Source organism: Cryptomeria japonica, chromosome 4, assembly GCF_030272615.1.
Source record: "Cryptomeria japonica chromosome 4, Sugi_1.0, whole genome shotgun sequence".
NCBI lineage: Eukaryota > Viridiplantae > Streptophyta > Pinopsida > Cupressales > Cupressaceae > Cryptomeria > Cryptomeria japonica.
This window is the reverse complement of record NC_081408.1, coordinates 749,933,268-749,944,096: the sequence shown is the minus strand read 5'-3', so window position 1 is coordinate 749,944,096 and position 10,829 is coordinate 749,933,268.

Here is a 10,829-nt window from a genome sequence, read left to right as displayed (position 1 = left end):
AACCCCTAACGACACCATATGGTGTCCTAAGGGGTTGTAGGACACCATATAATCCGTTAGGACATAATATGACCCCTAACAACACGTAATGGGTCATAGGACACCATATGACCCCTAAGGACACTGTATGGTGTACTAAGGGGTCATATTGTGTGCTAAGGGGTCATAGGACACCATATGACCGCTTAGAATTCCATACGACCCCTAACGACATCATATGGAGTCCTAAGGGATCATATGGTGTTCTAAGGGGTCATATAACATTGTATGACCCCTTAGGATACCATACGACACATAATGACACCATATGGTCTCCTAAGGGGTCATATGGTGTCCTAAGGGGTCATATGCTATCCTAAGGAGTCATAGGACACTATATGACCCCTTAGGAGACCATACGACCCATAATAAGATAATATGATGTCCTAGAGAGTCATAAAACACCATATGACCCCTTAGAACACCATACTACCCATAACAACACCATGTGGTATCCTAAGGGGTCATAAGACACAATATGACCTCTTATGACATAATATGACCCCTAACGACATTATTGTTAGAGTTATCTTGTATTAGATAATAATTATTTATTTAATTATTAGTATATTAAACTCTACACTTAAGCTAAACTTAGGCATTTAATAAATATTGTAGGTATTTAATAATTACACATTATCCCTTTATGGTTTCTTTAGGGTTGCATATCTTTAGGGTTTCTATTATCCTTTTATAAGGATTGTATTGTACTTGTTTATTAAAATTGATTCCCTTTCTGAATGATAATTTTCTTCTTCAGAGCATTTATGCTTTTTTTCTTTATGTGCCTCCATTCTTCTCTTGTGACAAGTATTTTCATGCAGGTGTTCTTGGGATCTCTGAAGTTGTATTTCCTCAACTTATTCATGGTATTAGAGCCTGCATCTGTTGCTACTTGTTCCTAATTTTTCAGAAGATTTTTTGGAGAGGGTTTCAAGTTTTTTCAAAATTTTTATTGGATCTAGGGTAGCTATTTTGTTTCTGATCATTTTGGGCTCAAACAGACCTCACCGTTGAGATCAGAACGCCCCAAAACCCTCATTTCCATATAAAATTTGTCAAATTTTGACAAATTTGGATTCTGAAATTTTTTCTTTGGTTTTGCCTTGTTTTGGCACGAATTTTGAGAAATTCATCAAAAAAATCATTAAAAAAAATTCAGAATAGTTTGGGCCAAAAAATACCTCACCGTTGGCTTCCAAAGGGCGTTTCCAGTCATTTTGATATATAATTTGATTTATTTTGGTGACAAGTGCATCTGGGCCATGATTTTTTCATTGGCACATTTTACGAGACACAAAAATCTGTACAACTGTACCTGCAAATGTGTTAGAAAATTTTCGTCAAAAAAAACAAAAAAGTTATTTTTTTTTTTTTAAACCCTTTTTATGTCCTAAAAGAGAGGTTTTTTCTTTTGGCCATATCTTGGGCATACGGAGTCATTTTTTTGAAAACAAATAGGCATCGGAAAGCTTGTTCCGAGCCGGACCTCATGGTATTGGTAATTTTTTCTATTTTTTCTATTTGACTATGTTTCTTTCCAGTCAAAGTGAGCTCTCTTTTTTGCACTCCAGGAGACGTAGAATGAGCATCCGACCTCCGTTTTTTGAAAAGTTTATATTTTTTGAAAGTGTGTGCTGTTTACTTTCCAACCATCTAAGTTTTATTTCCAGATTCTACTCTAGGAATGTTTTATTCAATTTTTTTCTTTTCAGCACTCTGGTGGATATCTTGGTTGTTTTAGGTCCTGGGATCTCTTCTCTGAGTAGGATGTCTCTATTTTGGTTCTAGTTTCTATTTCCAATCTTGTTATCATTGTAGGATTATATATGCAAATACACTAAGATAAAGTGCCATCATGCATTGTTTATTTGGGATCTTGCACATCGTGTGTCTTGTTGTACATGCACTCCTTATAAAGTGCCATGAGGGGGTTGATGTTTGCCTTGTTTGCCATCTACTATTGTCCAGTGAGTGTTCCTTCCACAACATTCACCTTATGATGTGTGTCAAGTGAGTGTTCCTTCCACAACACCATATACTTTTCTCAGCACCTTTGATGTTTCTGGTTCTTTGTCATGCAGTTCTTCTTGGCTATTCTTTTTAGTGTTCCTGTCCCTCTCCCTCTTCAGCATTATGGGGAGGTTTGTCCTGTTGGTTCTAATGCTTCTATGGTTCAATTGATCAACTCTTTAGGCTTTGGTTTCTCATGCCATCTGTATCTTCGATTTCAATTGTTTGCATTGTTTGCCTTCTGATTCGAGTAGTGTCATTTGAGGGCACTCATGTAGATTACAATCTTCTCTACTTGGTCATGTTCTATTTCAGTGGAGGTTCTTCAAATCAGTAGTTTCTCAGAGACAGTGTTTGCATCTATTTCCTACTTCAGTGGTGTTCTTCTTGCTTTTCCATCTCTTTTTGGAGTAGATTTTTTTTCCCACGTGGTTTTCTCTATTTCTCTGGTTCATAGAGATTTGGTTGTGATTGGGTACCTCATTAGGCCTTGTTGCCAAAACCCAAATTTGCCTTCATCATGTAGTTGCATTTTTTTGCTTCATGCATTTAGTTTTTTAGCTACTCCCTAAGTTCATCTTAAGGGGGGGTGTTAGAGTTATCTTGTATTAGATAATAATTATTTATTTAATTATTAGTCTACTAAACTCTACGCTTAAGCTAAACTTAGGCATTTAATAAATATTGTAGGTATATAATAATTATTCTAATTATTAAATACACATTATCCCTTTAGGGTTTCTATTATCCTTTTATAATGATTGTATTGTACTTGTTTATTAAATTGATTCCCTTTCTGAATGATAATTTTCTTCTTCAGAGCATTTATGTTTTTTTACTTTATGTGCCTCCATTCTTCTCTTGTGACAGGTATTTGCATGCAGGTGTTCTTGGGATCTCTAAAGTTGTATTTCCTCAACTTCTCTAGTTATATAGTGTCCTAAGGGGTCCTACAAAACCATATGACCCCATGGAACACTATATGACCCCTTAGAACACCATACGACCCTTTACGATACCATATGGTGTCCTAAGGTGTCATATGGTATCCTAAGGGGTCATATAAAACCATGTGACCCCTTAGAACACCATATGACACCTTAGAACACAAGAAGACCCATAACGACATGATATGGTGTCCTAAGGGGTCATATGGTGTCTTGAGAGGTTATATGGTGTCCTAGGAATCTTTAGGACACAATACGACCCCTTAGCACACCATACAATCACAAACGACACCATATGGTGTCCTAAGGGGTCATAGGACACTATATGACCCGTTAGGACACAATATGACCCTTAACAACACCTAAGGGGTCATATTGTATCCTAACAGGTCATAGGACATCATATGGTCCTTAACAACACAAAATGACACCTAACGATACCTAAAGGGTCATATGGTGTTATAAAGGATCACAGGACACCATATGACCCCTTAGCACACCATACAACCCTTAATGACACCAGATGGTGTCCTAAGGGGTCATAGGACACCATATGACCCCTTAGGACACCATACAACCCATAAAAACATAAAAATGGTGTCCTAAGGAGTCATAGAACACCATATGATCCCTTATAATACCATACAACCCATAACGACACCATGTGGTGTCCTAAGGGGTCATAAGACACAATATGACCCCTTAGGACATAATATGACCCCTAACGATGTCATATAGTGTTCTAAGGGGTCATAGGACACTGTATGACCCCTTAGGATGTAAAATAAACCCTAATGACACCTAAGGGGTCACAGGAAACCATACAAGACACAAAAACACCAAATGGTATCCTAAGGGGTCATATGGTGTCCTAAGGTGTCATAGGACACCATACGACCCATACCACCATATAGTCTCCCAAGCATATGGTGTCCTAAGGGGTCATACGACACCATATGACCCATTAGGACACAATAAGACCACTAATGACACCTAATGGGTCATATAGTGTCCTAGGGGTTCATAAGACACCATATGACCCCTTAGGACACCATACAACTCCTTGCGACATCATATGGTGTCCCAAGGTATCGTATGGTATCCTAAGAGGTCATATAATGTCCTAAGGGGTCATATGGTGTCCTAAGGGGTTAGAGAACATCATATGACCCCTTAGGACACCATAAGACCCATAACGATACCATATGATGTTCTAAGGGGTCATATGGTGTCCTAAAGGGTCCTAGGACACCATATGACCTCTTAGGACATAGTATGAGCCCTAACAAAACCTAATGGATCATATGGTGTCTAAGGGGTCATACAATGTCTTGTGACCCCTTAGGACATAATATGACCCCTTAGCACACCATACAACCCCCAACGACACCATATGACCTGTTCGGACACAATATGACCCCTAAAAATACCTAAGGGGTCATATGGTGTCCTAAGGGGTCATAGGATACCATCAGACCCCTTAACACACCATAGACCCCTAATGACACCATATGGTGTTCTCCTAAAGGGTCATATGGTGTCTCATGAACCTTTAGGACACCATAGGGCACCTTAGGACACCATATGATGTTGTTATAAGTCTTATGGTGTTCTAAGGGGTCATATGGTGTTCTAAAGGCACAACATCATATGGTGTCCTAAGGTGCCATATGGTGTCCTAAAGGTTCATGAGACACCATATGACCCTTTAGGACACCATATTCTCTCTCACATTATTTCTTTTCCCCAATTACCCTCGATCACTTCTCTCCTCCTATGGGTTTATAAATACTTCCCTCTCCCCCTCTACCCACCCCCTAATTACTCTCTATGTCTCTCTTCACCCCTGTCCCCATCTCTCTTCTCTCTTTGTTGATACTTTCCCCTCTCCCCCTCTCCTCCTACTCCCTAATAATCTCAAAATCTCCCTCTCATTCTCTCTTCACCCCAATCACCCCCTCCCTCTCTCTCTTTTCCTTCCACCTAATTACCTATATCTCCCTCTCTCACACTCTCTCTTCCCCCCAATTAATCTCTCCTTCTCACCTCCCTCCCCCTCTCCTTTTTTGATACTTCCCTATGCCTCTCCTTGTCCCCTCTGAATTTTGTTGCCAGAGATGAGAAGGAAATGCAGAGAGACTAGTCTAGATCTTAGGGAAGAGAGAGTGACATAGATGAGGAAATTATGAAGAGGTATAAATATAAGCACCTTGTAGATCTTGAGAGATTTAATGAGGTATTCATTGATAGTTAGAGATATAGGTCTAGAGAGAGATAGATAAATATGGACAAAAGAGAGGGAGGAAGAAACAAATAGGTGGAGTGATAGGTTTAGGAGAGAGGGGTGGAGAAAGGAACAAACATAGATAACATGGTTTATCAAAATTTATTGAACACAATAAAATTCATAAATTTTCTATTATTAATTAATTACTTATTTAGTTTATTTTGAGATGATTGTTACAAAAATTCATGCAATAGGGAAATCATATGAAAAAGTGATGAGTTTTTTATGTTTTAAAAATGAAGGATGAATTTAAATGAATTATAATTATTTTTTAAAACAAATAATTGAAAATATACCTATTCCATATCGTAGATCTCTTAATTACCTTTCCAACGCCTGTAAAAAATCAAAATTTTGATATAAAATGCAAAAGTTATGCCCAATTTACTAAAATATATTTTTTTATTTTTTCAAAAATCAAATATCCCATTTTAACCAGTTATCAGATATCCGATTTTAAAACATAAATTTTTCCCTCCACATTTTGGTTCGAGTTTGCTTTGGGATTTGGCTTGGAAGTGACAAGCCTGGAAAGTAAACTGAAAAAACGTGTTTTTCAGTATTCTTTGATTTTCCAAACTTTACACTGGTGGTTGACGACTTTTTTTATAGCCAAAATTGATAAAATGAAAAGGGTTTTTTAAGGATTTTCTTAGCTTTCTAACAATATAAGGCTTGTCTTATTTTGACTTTTATAAATAATTATTATTTATTTTCTAATTGAATTCTGACAAAAGTCCTGATTGATAGAATGATTGAAAAATACTCATAACTTTCAAACCACATAACATTTTTTAAATCTGAAACATTTGTCACATCCTATGCTTCGTCTACTATAGGAAAAAAAATTTAAAAAATGAATTTCATTAGGTTTTGACCAAGTTAAGGTGGTCAGATGTAGGAGTTTCTGAATTTCTGAAAAGCTGTAGTAAAAAAATCATAAATAATTATTTACTTTATAAAAAAATATAAAAAAATATGTGTCACATCCGGACATGAGTCTAATACTTATATTATAAATCTTATAAAAAATTATTATGATTTTATTGTGATTAGGGTGGTCAGACATACACCTACTTCTTATCTTTTTCCTAAAATTTTTGTACCACTACATTGAAATTTGAAATTTTCATCAAATAGGTTTTTTTTATTCTAAAAAACAACTAGTAGCTTAGAAACTACATTCAATTTTCTATAGATTCTCTTCTTACATATTTTAAAAATGATGTTCATAACTTATTCAATTTTTCATGTCAAGTTGCATAACTCTAATTTTTTAAAATTCCATTGCCACTCAAGGGCTTGTTTTGGCACATCATGATCCTGCACATACCCCCCACGCTTCTCACAAAATGAATTAAACTCACCGGATGTGAATTCTCCTCCTTTGTCATATCTTAGGCATTTCAGCCTTAGTCCAGTCTCAGTTTCCACCTTAGCTTTGAATATCTTGAATTTCTCTAGTGCTTCAGATTTCTCCCTAAGAAAATTCACCCACATCTTTTTGAAATAATCATCAATCAACAACATAATATATATGTCACCCTACACACTTCTTCTTCTTGTAGGACCACACAGATGTTAGGACCCGGAGGCAACTGAGAAGGGGGGAGAGTGAATTAGTTGTCTAATAATTTCAACCCAATTATAATTTAATCAAATTTGATACTTAATACCGATAAACCAAACTTAATGTTGGTTGACAGATTAATAGTTAATATTAATACCGGTGAAGCTTAATGCATGAAACAGAAAGAGAAACAACATCCACAACACATAACACAAAGATGTGTACATGGAAACCCTGTAAGGGGAGAAACCAAGGTGGGAAACCTTACCCATAATCAGATGATACTACTGCAGATAGTATGTGTATACAAATGGGTCCGCACATGCAGAAAGGCCAACTGCCTAGAGCTCACTACTCAAACACAAGATGGGAGTCACATTGACTACAATTGGATGATTAAATCCAATGATAATGTATTGCTCAAAGTAGCATCTCCAATGCTGGATTCAGTACTGGTTAAGCTCTGATTATCTCCTTCAAAACTTCATTGAATCTTCAAATGATGTCTGCGTGAGTAGCTCTGATTATATTCGCATATACCGAATATCACAACCTTACCATACCATATTATATTTCCTTTTTTCCTCCTCTCACAATCTCACAAATGAGATCTTAGATATATACCAAAACCTAAGACCAAATGTGTAGGTCAGCTCACTAAGAATATTACAATAAAATCAATTACAACAGATCAAGATGCAATTCATCATGTCGACTCAATCAACAATACTAATTGATTAAATCATCTCCATAACCTATCGTGCCAATTTGGAATAGATAATAGATGTAGGTCCATAATCTATACCAATTTGTCGGTAGCAACAAATATGTCAAGCCGATTAGACCAATAATTAAATCACTAAAACCAAGTCTTCAACATAACCAGGTGATCTCCATGATAACAAGTCATCCTTAGTGCCAATGAACAATATAACCTATTGGTGATCTAGATACTAGTGACTGTGCATAAGTCACTGAACTTGTCGGTGAACATAGCAAAAGATCTCTAGAAGGATAAGTGTTGACAAGTGTTGACATCAATGACAAAACCAATGCAACACATCTATAATACCAACAATCTCCCCCTTTGGCATTAATGGCAACACAAGATGGAAAAACCATCTAAGTGCCAAAGCAGAAATGCCAAAAACGAAAAACCAACAATCTCTAGAATAGATCAATACTAAAAATAAATAAAAAAATGCAAAGAGTAAAAATCTCTCCCCCAATAAATAATCTCTCCCCAAAGGATAATTTGTTTTTCCATAGATATCTCTCCCCCTTTGACATCATATGCCAAAGTAATACAAATACCAGTTCACAGAACCAATTACAAATACCAACTACTCCCCCTGAGAAGTAGCTCTCCTCCATCAAAGCCGGAAAAAGGATCTCTCAGAAAATTTTGCTGGTTTGATGCCAAGGATCAACTGTCTAAGTCTCTATTGGTGAGGGTATAACCCCAAGATGCTCTTTGAGATATTCAAAAGTTTCTTTAGACAAAGGCTTAGTAAAGATATATGCAATTTTCTGTTTAGTATTCACATAAACCGATTTCACTTCTTTTACTTCAACATTCTCTTTTAGAAAATTGAATCTGATAGAAACATGTTTAGTTTTAGAGTGAAATACTAGATTCTTAGATATATCAATTTCTACCATATTATCACAATAAATGATTATAGGTTCTTTGCATTTTACCTTTATGTCCTTCAACATTTTCTTAATCCATAATACCTAAGTACAATTAGTTGTTGTTGCAACATATTCTAATTCTGCTATTGATAATGATGTACAAGTTTGTTTCTTGCTCAACCATGAAATCAATCTACTACCCAGAAAGAATGCCCCACTAGTGGTGCTCTTTTTGTCATCAACATCTCCTGCCCAACTAGCATCGGTGTATGCACATAAGTCAAAATTTTCATCTTTAGGATACCATAAACCAAGATTTGTTGTGCCTTGTAAGTACCAAAATACCCTTTTCACTGCTGATTCATGATTTTATCTAGGATTACTTTGAAATCTTCAAACAATACACACCGCATTCATTATATCAGGTCTTGTTTGTGTCAAATATAGTAGACCTCCAATCATAGATTTGTATCTTGTCGGATTAAGAGGAGTTGATTCATCCTTCAATGATAGTTTATCAGTTGTAGTCATAGGAGTACTTACTGGTTTAGAGTTTTCCATACCAAATTTCTTTAGTAATTCCTTCAAGTACTTTGATTGACATAAGAATATACCTTTATTAGTCTATGAAATCTATAATCCTAAAAAGAATTTTATCTCCCCATTCATAGACATTTCAAATTCTTCCTGCATCTTATTAGAAAAGTCTTTGCACAAACCATCTTCTCCTCCCAAAATGAACTCATCAAGAAAAACTTCAATAACCAAAATGTCTTCATTAGCACTTTGAAATATAAGTTTTTGTCAACATTACCTTTAGTGTAACCAAACTTCAAAATATATTTGTCCAATCTAGCATACTAAGCTCTAGGAGCTTGCTTCAATCCATATAAAGATTTCCTTAATCTGCAAGCAATATCTTTGTCATTTGTTAAAGAAAATCCATTAGGTTGTTCAATGTAAACTTCCTCTTCAAGATCACCATTCAGAAATGCGCATTTAACATCCATTTGATATACTTTATAGTTCTTGTGTGCTGCAAATGCAAGAAATAATTTGATTACCTCAATTCTAGCTACCGATGCAAAGGTTTCATTGTAATCAATTCCCTCTTTCTGTGAATATTCCTTACACACTAATCTTTCTTTATTTCTGATTACCTTACCATCTTCATTAAGTTTATTTCTGAATACCCATTTAGTTCCAATTATATTTTTATTTTTAGGTCGGGGAATCAATGTCCATGTATTGTTCTTTTCAATTTGTTCTAATTCATCTTCCATAGCTTTAATCCAATGTTTATCTTCACATTCCTCAATGACAGATGCTAGTTCAATTTGAGAAATTAAACATACCTCTTCATTTTCAAGTCTTCCTCTAGTCATAACTCCTTCATGCTTATTCCCAATTATCTTACCTTCAGAGTGATTCAATCTCACATACCTGGGTGTGTTCACTTATTGCTATTCTTCAGTCACTATGGAATTTTCAAATGATACCGGTGTGACTGGATCAAGATTTTGTACTGGTGCACTCTGTATAGGTTCATTTGTGATTATCTCAACTATCGGTTCAGAATCCATAGACCTTGAATTTCCTCTAAAGTGTTCATCTATCTTCACATTTACACTCTCAATTATTTTCTGCAATCTTTAATTAAAACATCTATATGTTTTTCTCTTAGATGAATAACCAATAAATATTCCTTCATCACTTCTAGGATCAAATTTGCCAACATACTCATCTATCCAAATGTAACATTTGTTTCCAAATTTTTTGAAGTACTTAAGAGTAGGAATATTACCAAACCATAATTCATAGGGTGTCTTACTGGTTTGACCTTTAATGTGAATTCTGTTGAAAGTGTAAACCATTGTATTTAGTGCTTCTCTCTCCAATACATATGAGGTAGATTTGCTTCTAATATCATGCTTCTAGCTACCTCTAGAATAGTTCTGTTTTTCTTTTCCACAACTCCATTTTGCTGAGGTGTCTGGGGTGCTGATAGTTGTCTTCTAATCCCATTCACTTCACAAAATGTATTGAACTCCTTTGATGTAAATTCACCTCCTTGATCTGATCTTAGACATTTGATTTTCTTACCAATTTCATTCTCTACAAGTGCCTTGAATAATTTGAATTTCCCAAAAGCTTCTGATTTCTCCCTGAGAAAAGTAACCCAACACATTCTATAATAATCATCAATGATTAGCATAAAGTATCTATCTCCTTGTAGACTTCTAGTTCTTGCCAGACCACATAAGTTAGTATGAATTAAATCAAGAACATCATTTGTTTTCTTAGAAATACTCTTGAAGGTTGTTCTAACTTGCTTTCC